Consider the following 24095-nt stretch of genomic DNA (forward strand, 5'->3'; position numbering starts at 1 on the left):
CACATAGGTGTTCTCATTCAGCTGTATTAAAACAATAAAAGGGGGTTCCTGGGTGTCTCAATCAGTTAAGCGTCTTCCTTCCACTCAGATCATGATCCTAGGGTCTGGGATTGAGCCCTGTGTCAGGCTCTCTGTTCAGCATGGAGCCTGCTTCTCCCTCTCCCTCTGCCTCTGCTGCTCTGCCTACTTGTGTGTACCCATGTGCTCTCTATCTCTCTCTCTGTCAAATAAATAAATAAAATCTTTAAAATAAATAAATAAAACAAAAAAGAAAGAGCTAGAATAAATTCAACTACACATTTATTCTAGTCAATATTTATGTCAAGTATACATGTGTCATTTTTATAAGCGAGTTTCTTTTCCTCTTTCAAAACCATTCAGCTATAATGCCCATCTCACAATCACCTGCACCCCAGTTGTGTAGATCAAAGTCTCAATCATTATGTTAAACAAGGAGCCAAGCTATAACAAATATAATTGAATCATGATAAAAATGAATAATTGGTTAAATAGTTTACTGGCCCAACTTATGCACAAGGAAAATAAAGCATAAAATATAATTTTGCCAGAATATCACAGTAGAGCCTTCATAAGGGGTATTGAGGCTAGGTCTACAAAAATTTAGCCAAATTGGACTGGAAATCAATAACAAAATAAACAAAATCCATGTTTCTGATTAGCACATTGCTTGCCAGTAGCTCCACTAGCAGCTAGAATCCCCAGCATTTTCCTCCACTGATCTTGAGGCCATCTTTTCAAACAAAAATGCTCTTGAAAGGCCCCAAAGTCAGTTCCTACAGGCATATGCTGACTCAGTGAAGAAAGGCCAGCCAGGCACCACTGAAAGCTCACCTGGTTGAGGATCCATGAGCTGGTCAGTTCACCTCTGATGTGAGAGAAAGAACAGTTCGTTTCTTCTCTAATTAGATACTAGCAAACTAAATGAGTAGATTCATAAAAGTAGGCTATCATTTTACCACCTGGATGAGAAAACGAGAGATGCCAGAGATATGATTCTTCAGCAAATTGGCTACAGCTGCCAAATTGCAGATTTGGGCAGCCCAAGACAGCAACTATACAACAGAATATCTGTGTTAGACCTAAAATTTTCCTGAAACATGTTTTTATGTATCTTCTGCTGCAATCATCAGGTATGTTCGCGTATATGCTAAGAAGTGCAGATTGGGTATAAGTTTGTCTTTCTAACTGGATTGAGTCAGTCAAAGGGCACTGAAAGGATTGACTCATTTAAGGTTCATGACTTTGACTTTTCTGTGCCTCAACTTTTTTATCTGTAAAATGAATGAGACAGACTAATATCTTTCTAAAAGTACCTTCTAGTATTAAGCTGAAAATAAATAAAATGCATTTTAAAAATTAAACATGCAAACTATAATTTTTATTGTGGATGACTTTCCTCTTTAAGCTATTTTTTGGTCTCATTTTCTTGTGTTTTGTACCTACTTTTGTAGCACAGGACTTCTTAATATTTTACACATAAAGGAAAATTGGTCAAATGTAATGGTTAAAACAATCAGATGTTAGTCTATGAAGGTGCTTAAATCTTCAAGATCAATAATATTTTAAGTAACAAGCTCAAAGAACATGTAATTAATGAACAAAATAAATATAATCTCAAGAAATAGATAATTTGCAACTTTCTTGGGTCTAGTATGTGTAAACCTCTTTTTGGACTTCAGGAAAAAGATGCAGCAAAGGTAATTATTGTACACATCACATGTTGATTTTAGACTTCACTAAAAAATGTGATTAGAGTTTGGTTCACAAAATGTTAACAGAGAAATTATTTTAATATCTGGTAATTTTCATTGAGTAAAAAGTTTAGGGAAGTAAAAAAGACTAATGTCCTTTTTGTCTTTTATATTCTATTCCTTCCCATTCTGTCCTTGTATATATGTATTAGGGGAGGATGAGGGATAATAGGAGGAAAGCTTTATTTTAAAAGGACTATTTTTTCTGGACAATTCCCAATCTAAATTCCTAAGGAAAAAAATGTTTTCTGTGGAACTTCTACTTTGTAGATACTAGTTTCTACTGTTATTCTCAGAACAGCACAGTGATTTAGTGTGTTCACTCTGAAATTAGACTTACTGAGTTTGTATCTCTGCTTCACCACTGAACTAGATATGTTACAGAGATTAAATTATTTAGCAATTCTGTTTCCATAATCTGATCCATGGAGTAGGAATAATGTGAAGTGGTTATGAAGGTTCAATGAGTTAATACAGTATAATTGCTCAATAAGTTTTACTTATTCCAATTATGTTGCACATTAAATAAAACCTCTGTTTGCTGTGGAAAGTACTTTAATCTTCTTTGCTATGTTTGAAAATAAGAGATGCTTAAAGTAAAAAGAAATTTAAAAAAAAGAATTCTACTAGCTGTAGAAGAAACAGATACTAAATATAACTTAGATTTGAAAGGGAAGACTCCTGCTAAGGAAAGACCTAATCATGTCAGAAGAAAGAATTGCCCATAAAACTTTTCCTTTTTTCTCATGAAACTTGAACTGTTGCTAACAGAGGTCACCTTGGGAAAGCAGAATCCTGCAGACACTGTTGTAGCCACAGTTCTTTTGGAGTACAGCCCGGAGATACAAATCAAAATTATCCAGCTTTCATTCTCTGTAACTTAGTGAGTATTTCCTGAGAACCTAAGTTCTAAGAAATTAGTCAAGAGGGGATAATCTCTATCAGGTTCATAAAAATGGTCATTGTAATATTATGTATAATAATGAAAAACCAACAAATGACTTAAATATCTCATGGGAGAAAGTCTAATTGATGGAATATTATATCATTAATAAACTCATACATGTAACTTTAATACATAAAAATAAAGCTTAATATTAAGAGAAAAAAGGTCTTGAAAGTGTATATATCACATTACTATAACTGTGCAAACAATTTATAAATATTTTGTGTAATTATATAATTACAGGCAATAAGGGACTTGGAAGAAAACAACTGGGTTTTGTCTGGAACAATCAAGAGTAAATTTCTTTGAATTGTTCCATATTGATACTTAAAGAATAATACAAAATTAAAGCACAAACATATATGAAATACAACACAAGAACTAATCAATTTGTTTCTAAAAACTGATAGTTTAAATTACTGCTGGAGTTCACTAACTCTTTTTTTTTAATTTCTTTTTTATTTTTTTTATGATAGTCACACAGAGAGAGAGAGAGAGAGAGGCAGAGACACAGGCAGAGGGAGAAGCAGGCTCCATACGCCGGGAGCCCGACGTGGGATTCGATCCCGGGTCTCCAGGATCGCGCCCTGGGCCAAAGGCAGGCGCCAAACCGCTGCGCCACCCAGGGATCCCGAGTTCACTAACTCTTGAAGGATTTTTCTATTGCCTTTCTGCTGGTACACTGTACAACATACATGTGATAGGAAACCTGCATTATGACTTGGTAGGTTTGAAGTGAGAAAATAACTATAAAGAATAGGAGACAACGTGAACCAAACACCTGCTATGTAATATGTAAGCTCTTAAAAATATGACTTCTCATTGGAAATACTATAAGATAATTATGATTTATTCCAAATTACAAAAATGTATACAGTACCACTCTAGACAAGCACAATGCTAGCCTCTAGGAATTCCATAAAACCGCAAATGTAGACTGGAAAGAGTATGTGTCCAGTCATAAGTAGATCCTGAATCCTGTCACTGCTGACTTCAGCAACAAATTTCAGCCTCACGCTCAGAAACGTGACTCCACAAAGCACAACTGAGCTGATTGGACCTAAGGATTGGACCGGCAACCTCATGGCAGAAACCAGCAGAATACCAATATAAGACCAACTGTCTGCTCTTCCCAGTGTCAAGGGGAATCATAAGGACAAACAGACACCATCTTGGGAAGGAAAAAGGAAAAGGGAGAAGACACCATGATGAGGACACAAACTTAGAACTCTTGGGAATGTTTACCTCAAAAAGAGATCTGAAATCTCAACAGACTGATTAAACTGGAGGAGGCAGAGAAACCATTATCTGGGAATACTTTTCTTTCTCCTTGCCACTTTGAGGAGTATCATGGGAAGGGAGGGGGAGGAGTTTATAGGAACATTAGACAGGTGATAGAAAATAGTGTTAATTTTCTTTGCTTAAGCAGTATATGAATACCCTTCTATGTTGTAGGCACTCTTAAAGCAGAAATTACATTTTATTATTCTACTTCCCTGACATTAAAAATTAGAACATTTGCCCCTAATAGTTATATAAGAAATGACACTGAATGAATAAATCATAAGAATTGAAGGGATCAAAGAAGCATCCTAATTCATCATCCTGATTTCAGGTAGACTCATAATTCAGCACAGAAACCTTTTGCCTGAGGACCTGAAGCATTTATAGTGGGATTTGTTCTTGGTCTGTTGTGATAAAGATGCAGAACAGCCACTCTGCCAGGCCTCTATTTCCTTTTCCTTCTTCCTTTCATTTTGATTGCAGACTGTTTGTTGGTGGTGATGGGGTGTTTTTTTGTTTTGTTTTGTTTTGTTTTTGTTTTTTCACTATTAATAAATTTCTGTCCTTCCTGTCTCCACTCCTCTTATCAGTTTATACTTCCGACTAAGAAAACGCTACTCTTATTGAATCATTTAGGACAAATGTTAGACCAAAATAGCAAAAGGATTGTTTAATCAAGGGAAAAAAAAACTTGTCTGAAGATTACTCTTTGAGTGTTTGAATCCTCCTGATAAACTAGCCCAATCAATTTTATACAATAATTAAACTATAAAACACACCATATACCCAGTTTTCCAGCTTCACCAAGTTTTGTTTTGCTTTTTTCTCATTTTCCTTTTATCTTATTTATTTGCTGAATTTTTTTTTCCTTTAAAGAGAGGGAAAAGCCTTCCCTAGTTACATCTGCTTTTGGGGCATTTATTTAGAATGAAATAATGATTTGTAATTACAGTTTAATGTTTCAAAGTAGAAAACTGTGCCAAAATGCTTAACCAAATGTAGATTTGGTTGGGACTCCAGAGTTCCTTCTAAGTTAAGGCCTTGGAAAGTCTAAACCATTGCTTATCTTTAATTTATGGTTCTCACCTAAAGGCGTCACTGAACTGATTGTTCACCAGGTTAAAATCTTGGCTTAGAAAAGTTGTGTAACGCAGAACAAACTTCAAGACAAATTCACATTGTATTCTTTTTCTGTTATGTCATCTGTTTCTCTCAACTAAAAACTCCCTCGTTTAGATGTATCCAATCCTAATTAACAGAGCCATCTACAAAAGTGGTCTAAGATAATGGCAGAGCATTGGATGAGCTCTCCTGAGATTTCCACGCTCTTTCATTTCCTTTTTTCTAATTTTGGCTTCATAAAATACTGCTTGTAGCTTCCCATCAGAAATTATCTGGAACATTTTAGCCTTCTAATCTGCACAATATAAAGGATCTGTGTATCTATAAGTTTAGAGTAAAATATTATGACATAGAACTGTGTTTTTCTTGAGTTTTCTTAAACTTCCAGACCTTTGGCACTTCATTTTTTTAAAAAGATTTAATTTATTTATTAGAGAGAGCAAGGACAGCATGAGCAGGGGGTGGAGGGAGGGAGGGAGAAGCAGACTTCCCACTGAGTAGGGAGCCTCATGTGGGACTCCATTTCAGGACGCCAGGATCATGACCTGGAGCTAACTGACTGAGCCACCCAGGTGCCCACCCCCCCTCCCCCCGGCACTTTAAATGGAAATCCTTACAAAATAAAATTTTCCCCTTTGTGCCTGGACACACAGTCCAGCCTTCTAGAGAACCAGAAGATGATCAAGGTAACTATAGGATATTGAGGGCACCGTGGCTTCATTCCAGCATTTAGTACAGTACTCTGCCATAGTGAAGTGCATCATACAGGATATTAGCAAGAAACAGATTGTACACTCAAATTGGGTCTTTTGAGGAAAGATTTGCACAGGTACTATTTATGAAGGTGAGGGAAAGTTAAGGAAACCACAAGTACCTAGAAGTGAAGAACAGCAGGATCAGAATGAGTGACTGATAGCATTCTGATGCTGAAGTGCCAAAAGGAGGAAGCAGTTACCAGAACTTATTGACAGGGGGCAGAGATAGAAGACTCATGTGGAAAAGGCTGTTGGCAAGGTTGATCTGTAGTGGAGAGATGCAACCCACCCACATGAACTCCTCCTTGTGCTCCAAGGCTTGCAACAGATGATAAGTGAGTCTAGTGATGTAGGTCAGACTCTTGGAGAAACAGAAGGGTGGAGCCTGGATCTGAAGGAGCAAATAAATGAGATATAAAATTAGTTGGGACTGATCAGCTCAACGAGGGATATATGGTTGGGGGACTATTGAACTTGCAAGCCAGCTGAGGCTGGGGTCCCTTCATGATCTGGGAGAACTGTTATTGGCCTTGGGGTACAGGTGACTCTGTACATGGGTAAAGAGCACTGTAGCTTACAGAAAGTAGAGCAGTGGTAGCTGTGACAGAGAGAGAGCATGTTTTGAGGTTAAGGCAGTCAGCCCTGTTTTTAATTTTATTTTTATTTTTAAAATTTTTTTAAAAAGATTTTATTTATTTATTTTAGAGAGAGAGAGAGAAAGCATGAGCAGGCAGGAGAGCAGAAGGAGAGGGAGGGGGAAAGAATCTCTCAGCAGACTCCACACTAAGCACAGAGTCCTACAGGGTGCTCAGTCTCAAGACCCTGATATCAAGAGCTGAAACCAAGAGTCAGAGCCACTCAGGCACTGGGGCAAAGAGAGGGAGGGAGACTAAAAGGCCCCATAACCAGTTGTCAGAGACCAACTTGAGAGGAAAGAGAACATTGAATGATGGGCCACCAATGCAAAAGAATGAAGGAACCAAGATTGCCTGTAGTTACCATAGGCCACAAGGTTTAGGAGAGAGACATTACAACCTGACCACAACAACATTATTCTCTGCCCTGATTGGTTATGTCTGTGCCCAGGATCACTAAGAAAGTATATATATAAATTTTCCTAGAATGCCACTTTGATTCTTTTCAATTAATTACCTTTTATTTCTAAAACCCCATATTAAAGGTACTAGAAACTGTTCTTTAACAGAGAAAAAAAAGCTGCCAATGTAATTATGATATATTGTCAATTGTAAGATGCAATCTGGTTGTAAAGATTTTTTTTTAAAGGAGGACTGTCTTAGAGCCTATAAAATATTGTACCTATATTCTATCAGTTCATTGCCACTGATGTTAGAATTAATGTTAATTTGAATGAGTCATCTAGGATACTGTGTACCCTAAAAATGTTCCCTGCTAATGCCAGATGGGACATTAACATGTCAGTAAAGTATATAAGATGATGCCAACCAAGTAGGCAAAACCTTTTTTTAAGCCGGACATGGGATATATTTTTTTATTTAAATATCATGCAGTGTTCAGTTCTTACCCCTAGATAATATCAAACCTAGGAAAATGGAATTTGAATGAAGTTAGCATGACTTGTTCCCTACCGCTTTCTTTCAAGTTATTCTTGTGGTATTCTTTTCTATCATCATCACCATTGCTTTCATTTTGCAGTCTCTTGGAATTGCTGACAATTTAAGTCAGTGGTCCTCAACCTGACTACATCAGAATTACCTGAGAAACTTTTGGAAAAATATACTCCTAAAATTCAAAAGCTTAAAAATACACTCTGTTGACCAGACTATGGAGAAAGCCTCAAACATTGCTGGTGGGAATGGAAAATATCATACAACCCCTATTGAGGAGAGTTTGACAATATATATCAAAATGCCTTCTGACCCAGAAATCCTACTGATAAGAATTTACCCTAACAGATAAACTGCTGTAAGTATATACATGCACACAGAGAAGGTTAGTCACTGTAGCAAATTATTATTTGTCATGGCCAAATATTGGAAACCACCCAGATCTATCCATAGGAGGCTGGTTGAACAAACCCTGCTACATCTACACAATAGAGCACTATTTTACAGTAGAGTTGTAAGAAAGAATGAGGATCACCTCTGAGAATGGATATGGACTGGAAAAAAGCAAGGTACCAAAAAATATGCTACCATTTTTAATATATCTACCTATATAAATATAGAGTTGTTTATTTTGACCAAAACATATATATATATATATATATATATATATATATATATATATATATATGGTGTGTCTGGGTGGCTCAGTTAGTTAAGCATCCAACTCTTGGTTTCAGCTCAGATCATGATCTCAGGGTCATGAGATCGAGCCCTACATTGAGCTCTGCACTCAGCAAAGCATCTGCTTATCCCTCTTCCTCTGCTTCTCCCTCCACTTGTGCCCTCTCTCTCTCTCAAATAAATAAATAAATAAATAAAATCTTTTTTAAAAAGCTAGATCAAAAGAATATAAACAATTCCCTCTTTGCAATCGGAAGAAGAAAGGGAGTGGTGACAGGAATTGGAAGGTATATGAGACTTCTCTGAGTACAGTCTTTTTATAGTTGAGGACGTTTTTGAACCCTGTCAATATTTCATGTTTTCAAAAATCAAATTATATCAACAAGGATGAAAAAAGACCCTAAATTTAATTCAAACAAAAAATGAACTCAGTGTTGTATTACTATGATAACGGAAGTGTTTTTTGTTTATTTGTTTGTTTTTAAAGATTTCATGAGAGACAGAGAGAGAGAGAGGCAGAGACCTAGGCAGAGAGAGAAGCAGGCTCCCTGCAGGAGCCCGATGTGGGACTTTATCCCAGATCCTGGGATCATTCCCTGAGTCAAATGTAGACAGTCAACCGTTGAGCCACCCAGGCATCCTGATGACACAAGTTTTAAAAGGAGTATTCAGATAACTCTTGAACACATTTTTCTTGACTGTATAACCTTAATGAGACATTTTCTAAGGTAGAAAGAAAAATAATAATATCATGAACATTACTTAGGAGAATTGTCGATGATTCTTAAAACTACTTTTTTGTGTGTATTGTAAAACAAAGCCAATGAGTAAATATATTGATGGTGTTCAGATTTAGCGTTCTTCACTGTGGGAGAAGCAATGTATAAATATGGAATAGGGAAGGTAAAGAGAAGCCCTGGAGTGTGGATTTGAAGTGGAGTTGACATTGTGAACCTATCATTTAAAAATATTTATAAATTCCTAGCTCAGTCTACCAGAGGGACCCAGAAGCCATTTCACCCAGAGGAAATGAACATTCTAGTACCAAGGTCTTGGTTTTAAAATACCATTCACCACTGAAAGGAACCAGTGTTCTCTGGATAAAGATTTGACTCCAGATCAGAGACCGAGAACATACAAGGTGAGCCTGGAACATATCATGTGAGAAAGCAGTGTAAGTGTCCAGAAAATGATAAGTACATGTCAAAAGGACAAAGCAAGCATGAATCACCAAATAATGGATACACTGGGACAGTATGGTGATTAGAAAATTGAAAAAAAAATGAATTTTTAAAAAATCCATGGTATATACAAATACTGGAGGAGGGAGTCTTCACAAAAGATACCAACTAATAAATGTAGAAAGAATAATAAAATTAGGAAATCATTATTTTGCAGTCTCCAATGTGGCTCAGAAAGGATCACCAATTCATGCTAAAAGTGCTGGATAAAAGTGTGTGGGGAATATAATATTCACATAGTATCAAAATATCATCCCATGGATTATTTATTAATTGTAAAGGGAAAGGGATATTTTTAAAATGAAAAAAAAAGTGGCAGACATCATCTTAACCAGGTGACCAAACTTAATACGAAACTAGCATACTGTTATCTCTTGAAGTGATGTAATGGGATATATATATAATAGCATCTGTGTAGTATTTTTACTGAAAATGTTTAACCTGACTCATGAGAATATAATCAGGACGCCTGGGTGGCTTGGGACACCTGGGTGGCTCAGCGGTTGAGCATCTGCCTTTGGCTCATGGCATGATCCCAGAGTCCTGGGATCGAGTCCCACATCGGGCTCCCTGCATGAGGCCTGCTTCTCCCTCTGTATCTTTCTCTCTCTCTCTCTCTCTCTCTCTCTCTCCCATGAATAAATAAATAAAATCTCTAAAGAAAAAAGAATATAATCATATAATCACATTCAGAGACATTCCACAAAACAATTAGCCTGAACTCTCCAAAAATAGCAATTTCATGAAAGGAAAAACATAGGTGGGAAAATGTTTTGGACTAAAAATGTCTAAAAACAGAACAACTAAATACAATTCAATGATCAAACATTATTAATATTTAAATATACAGGTATTCTCTAAGGCATTTTTAAGGCTTTTTAAACTAGAGTGTTTTATTTCACAATGAAAATATAATTTCAAGTGTAGGAATTGTTTTACATTTGTTAAAAATAAAAGCTGTAGCTTATATGATTTCTCCTTTTCTCTCTGCCCAACCAATTTAGAATAATTCTTTTACAGCTAGTTGACCACATAAAAACTCACCAAAGAAAGGAAGTTGAAAAGTAACCACAACAAATAAACCAAAGAAGAAAGCAAATTGAAACAATTCATGCATATGGACAAGGGCCTTGGCTTTTTAATCATTTCTTCTCTGTAATAATTAGCACAAGACCTTTTATATGACAGGTGCTTGTCATAGCCCAAGACTGAGCCAGTTAAATAAAGGTTATAAGATGACTCAGGAATACAGCACAACATGGGGATAAAGTTTCTAGAACACAGAACAAGGCAGAAAAGCCATGGTGATGACTGAAGCACAGGAATAGAATTCCCAATGATAGATGATACATCCCAAAGCGTGGGTCAGCAGTGCGGATGGTAAAAACCTGGTGCTCAAGCTGCCCCTCTTTTTTTCTACACCCTTGGCAGACATCAGTTTTTAATTGCCATATTATTTCCCATTGTCTCTCTATCTTTTTCAACCCAGTGCTCAAAGTCACCACCGACAGTCTGAAAATGCATTCTAGATGAAATAAATAAGGACTGAAGTTTAAAAGTTCTTCTTATTTCAGATTAGACTAGAGTTTCAAGCAGAGGAGAGGCCATATCCCCATAGCTTTGAGAGGAAGCTTGCCAGGCTAGCAACCAAGAAGGATGAACAGTGCTCAATAACTTTTAAATTAGAAAGTGAACTAAAGTATGGAAGTGCAACAAAAAATAATTTCCTTCTACATTGCAGCATGTATTATGTCCTCAAAACATGATATGTCAATTGGTTGTCTGAGTGAGAGCAAGACTGCTGACCCATTTCATAAAGGCAAGTTTCTGACTGGGATATCAGAAAGCAAGTCTGAACTAGATGGCTATAAAGGTGTTATCTTAGAGTTTTTGTGGGGCTGGTGGTACCTGCTAACCTGTAGTGTTTGAAATACATTCAAAGGAATTCTTGATTGTGGTTTCCCTATCTGATTCCTTTATAAATATCACCCGTGCTTTTTCACTTTTTGAAGTTTTACCATTATAAATTTTCTTCCAAAACTAGGCTATCAGGCACAAAATAGAATCTACAATAAAGCAGTTTGAAATTGTATGTAAAATAACATGTTTTTGAGAAATGTTTGTGCAGCATTTTTTGTTTGGAAAATATTTTTTATTACAAACATCCTATCTAATTATACTTCCTAGTTATTTACGGGCTGGCTCACCCTTACATTACATATGTGAAAAACAAGATAGACAAGTAAATTCAATTTGAGTTAGCTAAACTTTGCATGCCTCCTAGCCAATGGAAATCAAAATAACTTGCCCAAATTATACAGTAAAATCAATCATCCAGCCATGATCAAAACCTTCAATCTCTAAAGCTTTAGCTCAGTTCACTGAACAATTCAGCCCTTCGTAAGGATTTTATTACTTTGTAATATACCGATTTTTTTCTTAAAAAATTGAAGTCTGCCTTTCAGCTTCCATGTTTAAGTATATAGTTGTCAAAATTACAATTGTTGACTATTTAAGAAATAATGTAACCAATTATTTGATCTGTATCTTCTTTAATAGTCCCCAATATTGCTGTATTTTTTCCACAACTTGTAATTATAAACATGCCCAGTATTCTTCAATTTTATGAAATCTCCTAACCCTATGACTTCTTTGATTATTACTTTAATTCTCCTTCTTGTTTCAGTCAAACTTACTGACAGAGTAGTCTACATTCGCAGTCTTAATTCTGGCACTACTCAATCACTTTTCAGTCCACTGAATTTTGCTCTCTGCCCCAACCAATCAACTGATAAGTTTTTTTTTTCAACTGATAAGTTTTGTTCAAGTGTATCAATAAGTCTTCATCTTACATAACTAAAACTTTACACCAATTGCTATACAACATAACACCTACTGTAATGTGCACTTAAAAGCTTGCTAACAGAGTAGAAATCATGCTAAGTTGTTTTTTGTTTTGTTTTGTTTTTTTACCACAAATAAAAATTTAAGAGACACAAGGAAATTTGGAGGTGACAGATACATCATTTGGTGGTACCTATAGCTTCACAGGCATATATATATGCCCCAAACCCTAAAATTGTATACATTAGAAATGTGAAAATTTTTGTATATCAATTACATTCAATAAAGCTGTTTTAGAGTTGTATATCAGTAACCTTAATTATTTCCAACTCCAAATGGCACTTTAAGACTTTATCTTTCTGGATCTCACTGATGCATCTGACTTTGTTGAGTTCTCTTTGTTGCCTCTCTTTTTGCCTCTGTCCATTCCTATTTTCTCTCTTTCATGTACTATTACTATTTGTATTTCTGAGCTCCATTCTTGTTCCACTGCTTTTCTTTATTTAAAGATTTTATTTATTTGACAGAGAGAAAGAACACAAGCAAGGGGAGCGGGAGAGGGAGAAGCAGACTCTCCATTGAGTAGGGAAGCCCAACGTGGGGCTCGATCCCAGGATCCTGGGATCATGACCTGAGTCAAAGGCAGATACTTTAACCAACTGAACCACCCAGGTGCCTGGTCCACTACTTTTCATATGGCAGAGCTTCTCTTTTGACTGTCATCCACTCTCAGGACCTTAACTACCTCCTGTATGCTAGTGATTTCCAAAACTAAATCCCTATCCATGACCTTTACTCCAGATTTCAGACTCACATTTACAAATATGTACTGGACATTTCCAATCTTATGAGATCCATAGGCTAATTATTCAAAGTACATTTTATCCTCAATCCTGCTCTTTTTGTGTTCTCTATGTCACTTAATGAATCAACATTTACCAAATCTTAAATCTGAGAGCTTTGCTGGCTTTCTTCTTGCCCTTACCCTCTATATTCAATTAATCAATTTCCTTCAATTATATGTCCTAAATATTTATTAATCTTACCTTCTATACATCGACTATCTCCATCATAATTTAATTGTCTCTGATAATTTTAATTGTGTTCTGGTTGAGTTCCTTGTTTCTAGTCTTGACTTCTTCAAATCCATTCATTGCACCAAAGCCACAATAAAAAATCTGACAATCATTCTCCAAAGTTTCCCTGTAGCTTACAGAATAAAATCCAAGCTTATCAGGTTGGCAAAAAGGATTTTATAACTTGGCTCCAATCTACCATTGCCAAATATGCCTGATACTCCCTGCTTCACAATTTATTTAGCAATACCAAAATGTTTATAATTTCCCATCCACATAAAACTTTATCAGGCCTTGTCTTTTGGCTCTGTCTGGTTTTTACCCATGATAGTCATTAGTACTATCCACCACTATTTCCAAACATTCTCCTGTGGATACATGATAGGATAGTACTTGCCACTACTGAAGTTAGCCACCATCTCGTGACTTGCTTTGGCCAATGAAAAGTGAGTAAAGGCAATGTGTGTCATATCCAAGCATAAGCTTTTATGGAGCAGGTATATGATTTTCCATCTTTTGCCTCCTGTCATGACAACTAACAACATTACAGATAATGGACTATCAGTTTCAGTCCTTGAGTAAGGATAATGTCCTGAGAGGAACATGAAACATAAGGTTGAAATAAACCTGTGTTTTCAGCCCTTAAGAATTTTGAGATATTACTGCAGCATATTCTAACTTATCCTGACACACATTCCTTATTGTAATCTTTTTATATAATTATTACTTATGCTTCAAATTTGACTTGGCTATTATTTCCTTGAATTTCTAGGGTATTTCCTTAACTATAAAATGGGGATAATAGAGCCATTGTAGGCTTAAAAGGGTTAATTCATGCAAAATACTTAAAATGGTAATTATCTAGCTATTAGCTTAATAAGACATGCCTATTTATGTGGTTGTTATTATGACGAAACTGTCAGTTACCTGATTCACATCTCTTTCCATTTTGCATTGCATTTATATACATGAAACTATAGTTGCTAATGTCAGGACTAGTAATGTCCAGAATAAAAAAGGAAGTGGTATAGACGCTGCAGTCAGACTTTAGCAACACTCATAGTCAAGGTTTGTTCATGCAGTCAATGTCTCTGAGCTTCAGTTTCTTCAGTTGTAATACAGGAATAGTAATATATGAATTTTTTTTTAATTTCAGGATTGAACTAAAGCACACATACTAACACCATATCTGCTACATGGTAATTTCTCAGTATGTGATTACCATTTCTAGTTACTGTCACGCTTAACATCTATCATCACAAATTCTGTGGAAAGGCTATCGTTCTGTGTTGTGAATAGATTATGACTTTGTTGCATCCACTACAATTTACAAGACTAGGAGTTACCTAAGGGCAGGTATCCCCATTTATCCAGAATACCACATATAGTGTTCAATAAATATGTATTGAATTCAGCTGACATTTTTTTAAAAAGATTTTGTTTATTTGAGAGAGACAGAGAGATAGCAAGAAAGAGCACAAGCAGGGAGAAGAGGGAGACGCAGGTTCCCTGAGGGCAGGGAGCCTAACCTGGACCCTGGGATCATGACCTGAGCCTAAGGCAGACAGACACTTAACCAACTAAGCCACTCAGGCACCCTACAGCTGGCATTTTAATTAAATGTCTTGCTTAGTAACCTAAACTTACAAGGTAAGTCATCATGTTGAGAACAGAGTTAAGGCTACATTTGATGATGGCATAAATCCCAGTTGTCTTGCAGCTGGGAGACAGCCACCTTCGGTATGCTGTTGGTGTATAAAATTGCCCCTCCATCTGAACTGTTCGGAGTTGCCACCTGTGATATAGCTAATTGTTCACAAATAGTGAGCACACATTTGTATCAGGAGAACAATGAGTGTGTCTTCGGGCAATGAGATACTGACGTACTTATCTGCAAGCTTCAGCTGTCTGGAGAATAAAAAATATTTGGAGGTTGAAATCTCAGCTCCCATTTTAAGAGGCAGCAACAAACACAAACTGCCGGAAAGTATCTGTTGAGCTCTATGTGAAGGCAACCAGTGGAGTAACTGATAAAAGACTGTATTATTAATTGAGGAATTGCATGGGCACTTGGGTGGCATAGCCCCTTATGCATCTGTTTCTTCTTAATCAGGTCATGATCTCAGGGTCATGAGATTCAGCTGCATGCATGGGGCTCAGCTCAGCAAGGACTCTGCTTGCCCCCCCCATGCCTAATAAATAAATAAACAAACAAACAAATAAATAAATAAATAAAATCCTTTAAAAAATAAATTTAGGAATTCTCTCACTTACCTCATGGAAATAATTAGCATAGAAATTCGAAAATTGGGGAAACTGGCTATAAAAGTATAATATACTTTGTATTTCATGCTTTGAATTATTTTCAACAGAGAATGGGAGCATGGGAGTTTTAAAACAATCTATAGAAACTCAATAACCTGCCAAACAACCACAAATCAGAAGGAAAAAAAGACAAAACTCAGAATAATTGAATGCAGTTCAGCACACAGAAAAATCCATCAGAAGGTTCTGACAAACTAGTATTGAACAAAGAGAATTTGTGATTCTTTTTTCCATGCCACATGGTTCAGAAAAAGAAATCCTTACAACTAAGGTCACATAAATATTATGACAGTCAACTGGGAAACAGACCACTTGTCCTTTATGACGTGATACATGACTTGTTCAGTTGCTCTTTGAATACTATAATCATTGCAGGTATCTCAAAGATACCTACAGGAAAGAAAACCAAAGACCAGCCTTCATCCTACACAGTGAAGATAATGCCATTGGCAAGACACCACCCCGCCAGAACACACCAGCACTTTTGGCCTATGACCACCAATGACAATGCTGTAGACAATAAGTAACTAAACACCAAGTCTTGAGGAATCCATGTGATCTTGTTCTGCTTCCTTATGCAAATGCATTCATATTTCTTACCTACCTGATCACACACAGGTTCCAATTAAAGTAGCTAGCATAAAATAACTAAAGTTTCCATTAGCTAAAATAAATATGTGCATACATTAATTTTTTAAGGTGCATTATTCTTTGTCTAATTTACATTTTGTCAGGCACAAGAAAAATTGTTTTTGGCAAAAAAAAAATTCATAAAGAAAACACAGAAGAAAAAGAAACAGTTGCTAGAACATTTTATTCAGATCTCTTCCTGAAACTTTATCTGGAAAGTCATTTTAGAAAGCATAATACATAATCTGCTAAAAATTTTAAAAGTGACTGGGAATTTTTATTATCAATTCTGATGTTCTGACCAAAACTTTCTTTTCTACCTCTAAGGGCCAAATTCTACATTGACAAATGCTTTTATTCCCACAGCCTTTCTGGATTTCATGGTGCATAAAGTTATTCCAAGATTTTAGGAATTGGATGACTTTTTGATTCCTAGTGGTTTTGTGAGAAATGATATTTGTGAAGAAAGCAATGAACTGAGATTTAATTTCTCCAGCATTTTTTTTTCTAGCTCAAACAATTAATTTTGTGGGCACCATAGAAATGCTTGATTCTTACCTATATTGCTTAGTGTGGCAGAATGGAAGAGAAAAAAAAATGCTGGGCTTGAAAATTAAATCAAAATTGAGTTCTCACTCAACCTCTTACTAGTTTCATGAAAGCTATGTAACTACTCAGAAATATAGTTTCCTTCCCTTTCCTACCCCCTCTCCTTCCCTTCTCCATTCCCTACCTTCTTTCTTTTCCCTCCTTTCTTTCTTTGTCCTTTCTTTCCCTTTCTTCTCTTTTTTCTTCCCTGCCTCTCTCTTGCTCCCTCCCTTCCTTCCTGTCTCTCCTCCTTCTTTCTTTTTCCTCTCATTTATCTAAGTTATCTAGAGCTATCTACATTAAAAGATTATTGGGAAGAATAAGCATATGAGAACACATTGAACAGTGCCTGGAATGTAGGTCCTCCATAAGCATTAGTTTAATTTCTTCACCATCTTGCCATCTGAGCAGTCCCAATTTGCTGATGAACAGAACACCTCATGCTTCTCACATTTTGGCATGTATCAGAGTTATCTGGAAGTCTTGTTAAACAGATTACTGGGACGCCTGGGTGGCTGAGTGGTTGGTTGAGTGTCTGCCTTTGGCTCAGGGTGTGATCCTGGAGTCCCAGGATTGAGTCCCACATTGGTCTCCTTGTATGGAGCCTGCTTCACCCTCTGCCTATGTCTCTGCCTCTCTCTCTGTGTCTCTCATTAATAAATAAATAAAATCTTTTAAAAAATAAAATAAACACAGATTCCTGAGCTTCACCCACAGAAAAGTAGGCCTTGAGTGTCACTGATTATTCAAACAGATGGCAAACAAGTTTTATCTTTTGGATCAACTCCAATTGACTGGTGTGCTGTGTTCAGTGGTGAGGCCAGAAGATTGTGTTTTGAAGTACTGAATATTTAACATCTCTACTCTCCCTGCAGTAACTTTTCTCCTCATCCAACTTGTCCATTTCTCAGTCAAAATGCTGAATCAATCTCAGATTCTAGCAACTGTAAGCCATATGACCAATCCTCATACAAATCAGCACAATTCAGCATTTCTTCATCTACTTCCTGGTACCAGATCTCTCAAACCCAAAGATACCTCAGGGATAAATACCCATACATGTCCATCAGGCGCAGAGAACTCATAAAGTCCAGAAAAATAAGTAGTAACAACAAAATAAAAATAAGTAATAGCTTATCTGACTATGGGCCAGACCCTAAAATAAATGCTTTAATAAGCATTATTTTATTTAATTTTCCCAACAATTCTATGAAATAAATATACATACCCCAGCTTAGAAATAAATGATGTTTAGAAGAATTTTCCCAAATAATTTTCCCAACGTCATCCAGAAAGTAAGTTAAATATTTCTGATCCCAAAGGCTGTGTTTGAAATCCCTATAGAACTAGGAGGTAAAAACATCAAGCACGTTCTCTGGTTATTAGGAAAAAAACTATTGTCTTTTGGGGGTTAGGATTTGTTTTGTTTTGTTTTGTTTCATAAAATGGATGAGATCCATCATTTTTATATGTAATATTTAAGTGAAGTATTGGACACCTGTATAAATGGTGTTCTATGCAATTATAGAGTCACTTCTAAATATAAATCATGTATATATGCTCTACCTTAGTATTACTCAATAGTAGTCTTTGTTATCAGCTGTTCTTTTTTATTATTATTTTATGTATTTATTCATGAGAGACAGAGAGAGAGAGAGATGCAGAGACACAGGCAGAGGGAGAAGCAGGCTCCATGTAGGGAGCCTGACGTGGAACTCGATCCTAGGTCTCCAGGATCACACCCTGGGCCAAAGGCAGCGCTAAACCACTGAGCCACTGGGGCTGCCTGTTATTAGCTGTTCCTCCCATAGAAATACCTCATGTAAAAAGCAACACATTTTTTTAAAGAGTGGGGGAGGGGCAGAATGAAGGGGAGAGAGAATCTTAAGCAGGCTCCATACCCAGTGTGACACCCAGAGCAAGGCTCAGTGTCATAACACTGAGATCACAGCCTGAGCCGAAATCAAGAGTCAGACAGCTTAACCAATTGAGCCACCCAGGTACCCTAAAAAAATAACACATCTTAACTCAGGTCTGATGATTCTTGTTCATCCCCAGGTTCTAAATTTAATTCGTATTCAATGCTTTGCTAACCTTTAATATTAAAATGCCCTTACTTTTTACTTGTAAGGCACCAGGGTCATTTTTGATTAAAGATTTCTTGCTTCTGCATGTTCATTATCAAATTAATTTAATTTGTGTATATCAATGCCTGATCCATCCCTTATTTTTAAGAAAGGTGTATTTTAAAGTGTGTCAGTTCATTGGTGAATTACATGTATGCTAGGAATAATTTAATATGACTGCTTAATAAAGAAGGGCTGCTATAAAAATCATTTCCTCAAAGCTCTAGAGAATTTAGTTAGTGGTAAAAGCAGGAGTTGCCCCCACCCAGGGTGGTGGTATGTTTATGAAAATGGATAATCAAAGCCATTTTGAAATGTCATTCATTCTATTCCTTTTATTTTTGGGAAACTTCTCTGAAATAACATATTTGTTTGTGTTGATAGAAATTAATTTGGCACTTGGAAATGTTGCTTCAAGGATAGTACTATCAATTGTTTTTAAGCTTTCTTATTCTCTTGGACAACTCATACTGCCATGAGCACCATGGAGGGAAATAGCCTGGTATTTGTTTTGCTCTGCACCTCACAGAGCTGTCTTTGAGATCAAAGAGATTCCTGTGTGAGAAGGAGGTCCATGGAGTACAGGGTGAACAGTCAGCTGATGCCAAACAGGCAGGGGAGTATGATTGTTGAGACCAACTTCCAAGTCACCAAAAATATCATCAGCTAACTTACAGAAATAAGAATCACAGGATTATAGAGCTTTAAAGCCCAAAAGTACATTAGAGAAAACCCAGTCTGACATTTTTATTTCACAACTGATTATACTAAAGGAGAAAGAACATCCTAAGGCCACACAGCCAACTGAAAAAAAAAAGTATATTAAAATAATCACAAATAATGCTATGAGAAATCCTTACAGTCTTGGCCCAAGTCAGAATTTTCCAGAATAAAAATCAAGTGACACATTCATCAACATACAGCCACATATAGGTGGGGAAGAGCTTCAAGATAATATGGAGGAAGAAAACAACAAGTCAAGAGTCTTTTGTAAAAAAGTGGAAATTAGATTTTTCATACTCCATTTACTTATGTCTATAAACATCTTAAGAATGAATTAGAGAAACAGTTACTGAAAAAGTGAAAAAAATCCTTTTGACTGGGACATCTTTTGTTCCATTTCAGACCAATGTATATCTGGTTTCCATGGTGACTTCCAGGGAGTTACATTCAGCAAGTGACCTATGAATAGATGACTTTGGTCACTAGGAGAAGAGAAGCATTAAGATGGGATCCTAATGAAAAGACTGGGAGGACACAAAGAAGAAATTTTGCCCACTTTACACTCTGGCTTATGTAGTGATATCCAGTACTAACTGTGGTACCATCATGGCTTAACCACAAGACTAATGAGGTTGATACCATGATTCTAAAATAGACTTTATCTAAGCAAATCTACTATAGAATTTGGGTCTACAAATTATGATAAATATAGTAATACAGCGTAAAGCTACAAATTAATACACACACATGGGCAAATAATGCCCCTAGAATTAAAATGTTACAGAAGGAAACTTGTCGTATTTATCAGTGACAGTGACAGTGAGTAAATGTTTGCCTTCTCTGCCAATAGGTGGTATAGGTACTTAAGCAGTATAGGTACCTGTTTACTTACAAGGCTGGCATTGATTCCCTTGTTGCTAAGGGAGACAATTTAAGTTGATTTCACACTATAACCAAAAGGTTTCATATCTCTACTTTGGGAGGAGTGGATGACTTCTATTACTGAAAGCTGGGGTGTTCTCTATGTGATCAGGCCCTGCCTATGTGTTTGTCTGAATCATTTCTAATAATGTTGGTGTTAAAACCAGGTATGGTGTTCTTTCTGGTTATCATACACATTTATACTGGCATTCATGACAGTATTCAAGAGAAGAAAATGATAACATAAAATTAGCAACTTGTTGATTTGGTATGTATTCTAGATGGACTATTCACTATCTTCTGAACATCTGTGCTCTTTTATACCTATGTTAATTGCACCCTCCATCTTAGCTGCTTACAATACCCTTTCTTTCCCAGCAGTGCATTCCTAGCTACTCTGGAAGAGTCAATTTTCTTTATCTTTCCTTTAGTATTATAAAATAATGTATGGGTAGCATTACAGATTGCTTTCCTCATCTAACAGTGTATTTAGATTATTCCATACTCCTTCACCCCACATTAGCATATATGGATGTATTTTTAATCCACTGCAAGATTCAATTGGGTCACATAACATAATCTGTTTAATCAAACTCTTACTGAAGGATATTAGTTGTGTCTGCAATTACACAAAAGACTGCAAAGATAGAGCGTAGTTTGTATGTATGTGTCTTTAAACACATGTGAACGTATAGCTAGAAATTATTGGGTTAAAGAACATTGTTTATTTTAAATTAAAAGACTTCATTATATTTATCCCTGCTAAACTTCATTTTATTTGTTTCAACCATTCTGCCAGCCTGTTTTGCAATGCCATGGTTCATTGCATTCAGTCCCCCTCCCCATCCTGTGCTTATGTCCTTCAGTAAAGTACAGCATTGACTTCATTCAAGTTTCTGATCACAATGTGCAGTGACCAGGGCCTATCCACTTTATGTCCTTTGGCCCTGCCCATTCTTACAGAATATCCCATGGGGCCTCTTAGTCCTGGGCTTGTTATAGAGGCTCAGTTTCCTACCTCTGAGCTCTGAAACATGCTTAGTACTCTCCTTCACAGGAGCTATAAATGGGGCTGTTTCTGCCATATTTAAATGAGTGTTGTTTACCCCCACCTCTTACCACTCATCCTGCCTTCTCATGGTTGTTTTTGTCAGCTGTATAATCAATCCTGGTGAGTCATATCTTAACTACTGAGGGAAAGGAGATGAAGGAAAAGCTGAGAGAAACAGGTTCCTGATTTAGTGTACAAAATCCACTGACTAGATGAACAGAAGTTCCGGGTTTGTTTTCCACCAACTGATATATATGAATGTTATGAAATCATCTGATTTATCAGATATATTCACAGAAAGTTTTCTTTTTTGTTTCTTTCCTTTAAAATGGTAAATTTATTTTTTGAAAAATAGAACTGATCACCAGTTGACTGAACTTAACTCAATCCCCTTTGCCATTCTTTTCTTTTCTTATTATAGTCATCATATTTTAATCTGCGTATGATTAAAATTTATTCTAATTCCTAGCACATTCTTCCAGATCTTTTCTCCAAATCTTTTCATCAGTATGCACTGCCTAGACATACCCACAGAGCTATGTCCCAGGGCATGAGATGCCCAAACCTCTCGTCAGAGGACAAGAAGGGTGGGGCAGGCAGGAAGGGGTAGACTTTTTCAAATCACAGCATGTCTAGACTTATGCCCAAATACATTGGTTCATGATAAAGTAGTAAGTAGGACTTTTGTGGAAAAATATATGGTAGAGAAAACAACACAGAAGCTTACATCCTTTGAAAATTGGACATAGCATAGGGTTCAGGAATTGTCTAGCCACAGGTTGTTTACATGTGGTCTGAGCATTTTCTTAATGTAATCCTGTACTTAAGTGTATATAGGTTTAGCCAGAAAAGAGAAAGATGAACATCAAAGTTGTTGCAATGCCAGAAGAAAATTACAGGGTGTTTCCATGTTTGAAAGATCACTAGTTTTCACTATTGGTTTGGGGCAATGAATTATCCATAAATAAAAACCTTAGAGACTTCTGACCAAAAACATATACTGTGTTTACAAAAAGTACAAGTTCAGTGAGTAGGAGCTCCTATCTCAAAAGATCAAGTATGCTCAATTAGGAAAAAAGAATTAGAGGAACTGAAGGTATTTAAGTAGCTTTGGAAACCTTGTGCCAACACATTCTAGAGGTTTGTTTGTTTGTTTGTTTTTTTCCAATATTGATTTATTAATGCTACAAAAAAACGCTAAAATCTTGTAATAGCTAATTTTATTTAGAAAGGTTTGTAAACAATAATGACTTTCACTTATTGTTTGCTTACTCTGTGCCAGGCATTATAGAAGTTTACTTGCATCATCCCATATGATCCTCACAATAATCCTTCCATTCATTGGTCAGCACAGGTTCTGTAGCTATGATAAACCCAGATATCTCAGAACACTTAACAACACACAAGTTTATATGATCCAGTGTGAATCAGGTAACTTTCCAGGGTGATCATTCTATGCTTTCAGATCACTTCAACACAGGACAGGTAAAGATTGCACTATAGCAAGAAAATTCTTTGGGCTAGAAGTAACATACATCACTTTTTTTCACAGCCCATTGACCATAATGAAGTCATGTGGCTAAGCATAACTGCAAAGGAGCTTGTAAATGTGAAGTATATGAATATTTAGTGAGCAGTAAATGTCTTTTTCATATTCTGTGAAGTATACATTATCTCCATCTTATAAATGAAGAAAGTGAAGCATATCTATACATTCTAAAGCTAGGGAGGTAAATCTGGAATTCAAACCCTAAACAACCAGCTGCTCAAATCTGTGAGCCATTTTTGTTTTGCAAATAGTCATGCCTTATTCATCTTTGTAAAAATTCTGTATACTGACAAATTAGCAAATGATTTGAATGTGGCTATATGCGGCTTTTCCATGAATTAAGTCATATAATTATTTCTTAACTCCTTAAATAGATTATAATTGACATACTTGTTATCTCTACAATCCCAAAACACAGAATACACAAAGAAGACTAAACTATTTAGTTGAGTGAAACAATTTTTAGCTCCCCATTATTACTTTCATTTTTGGCTAGATATTTGTAATTTTACCTTCTGATAGCAGAATAAATAAAAGCAAAGGCCTTTCCAGAAAAATAAGAAATTTATTTATTTTCATTTTTCTAAGCTTGACTTTTAATTCAGGTAAAGAAAACATCACTTAAAAATTATTAAAGGCTGACATATACTATAAAGTAGCAGAAAAGGAAACATTGCTACCAGTCATCATTTTATATGATTTGGCTATTGCTTTCTTTTTTTATTGTTTTCTTTTTAACTCATAATTATTATTTTCAGTTTCTGGGATAGTTATGATTTTACATGAGTTTTTACCAGATTTCTTCCTCTGTCTTTGTATGTATGTATGTGTGTGTATACACACACACACACACACACACATATATATATATACAT

Source organism: Nyctereutes procyonoides, unplaced genomic scaffold, assembly GCF_905146905.1.
Source record: "Nyctereutes procyonoides isolate TBG_1078 unplaced genomic scaffold, NYPRO_anot_genome, whole genome shotgun sequence".
Classification (NCBI taxonomy): domain Eukaryota; kingdom Metazoa; phylum Chordata; class Mammalia; order Carnivora; family Canidae; genus Nyctereutes; species Nyctereutes procyonoides.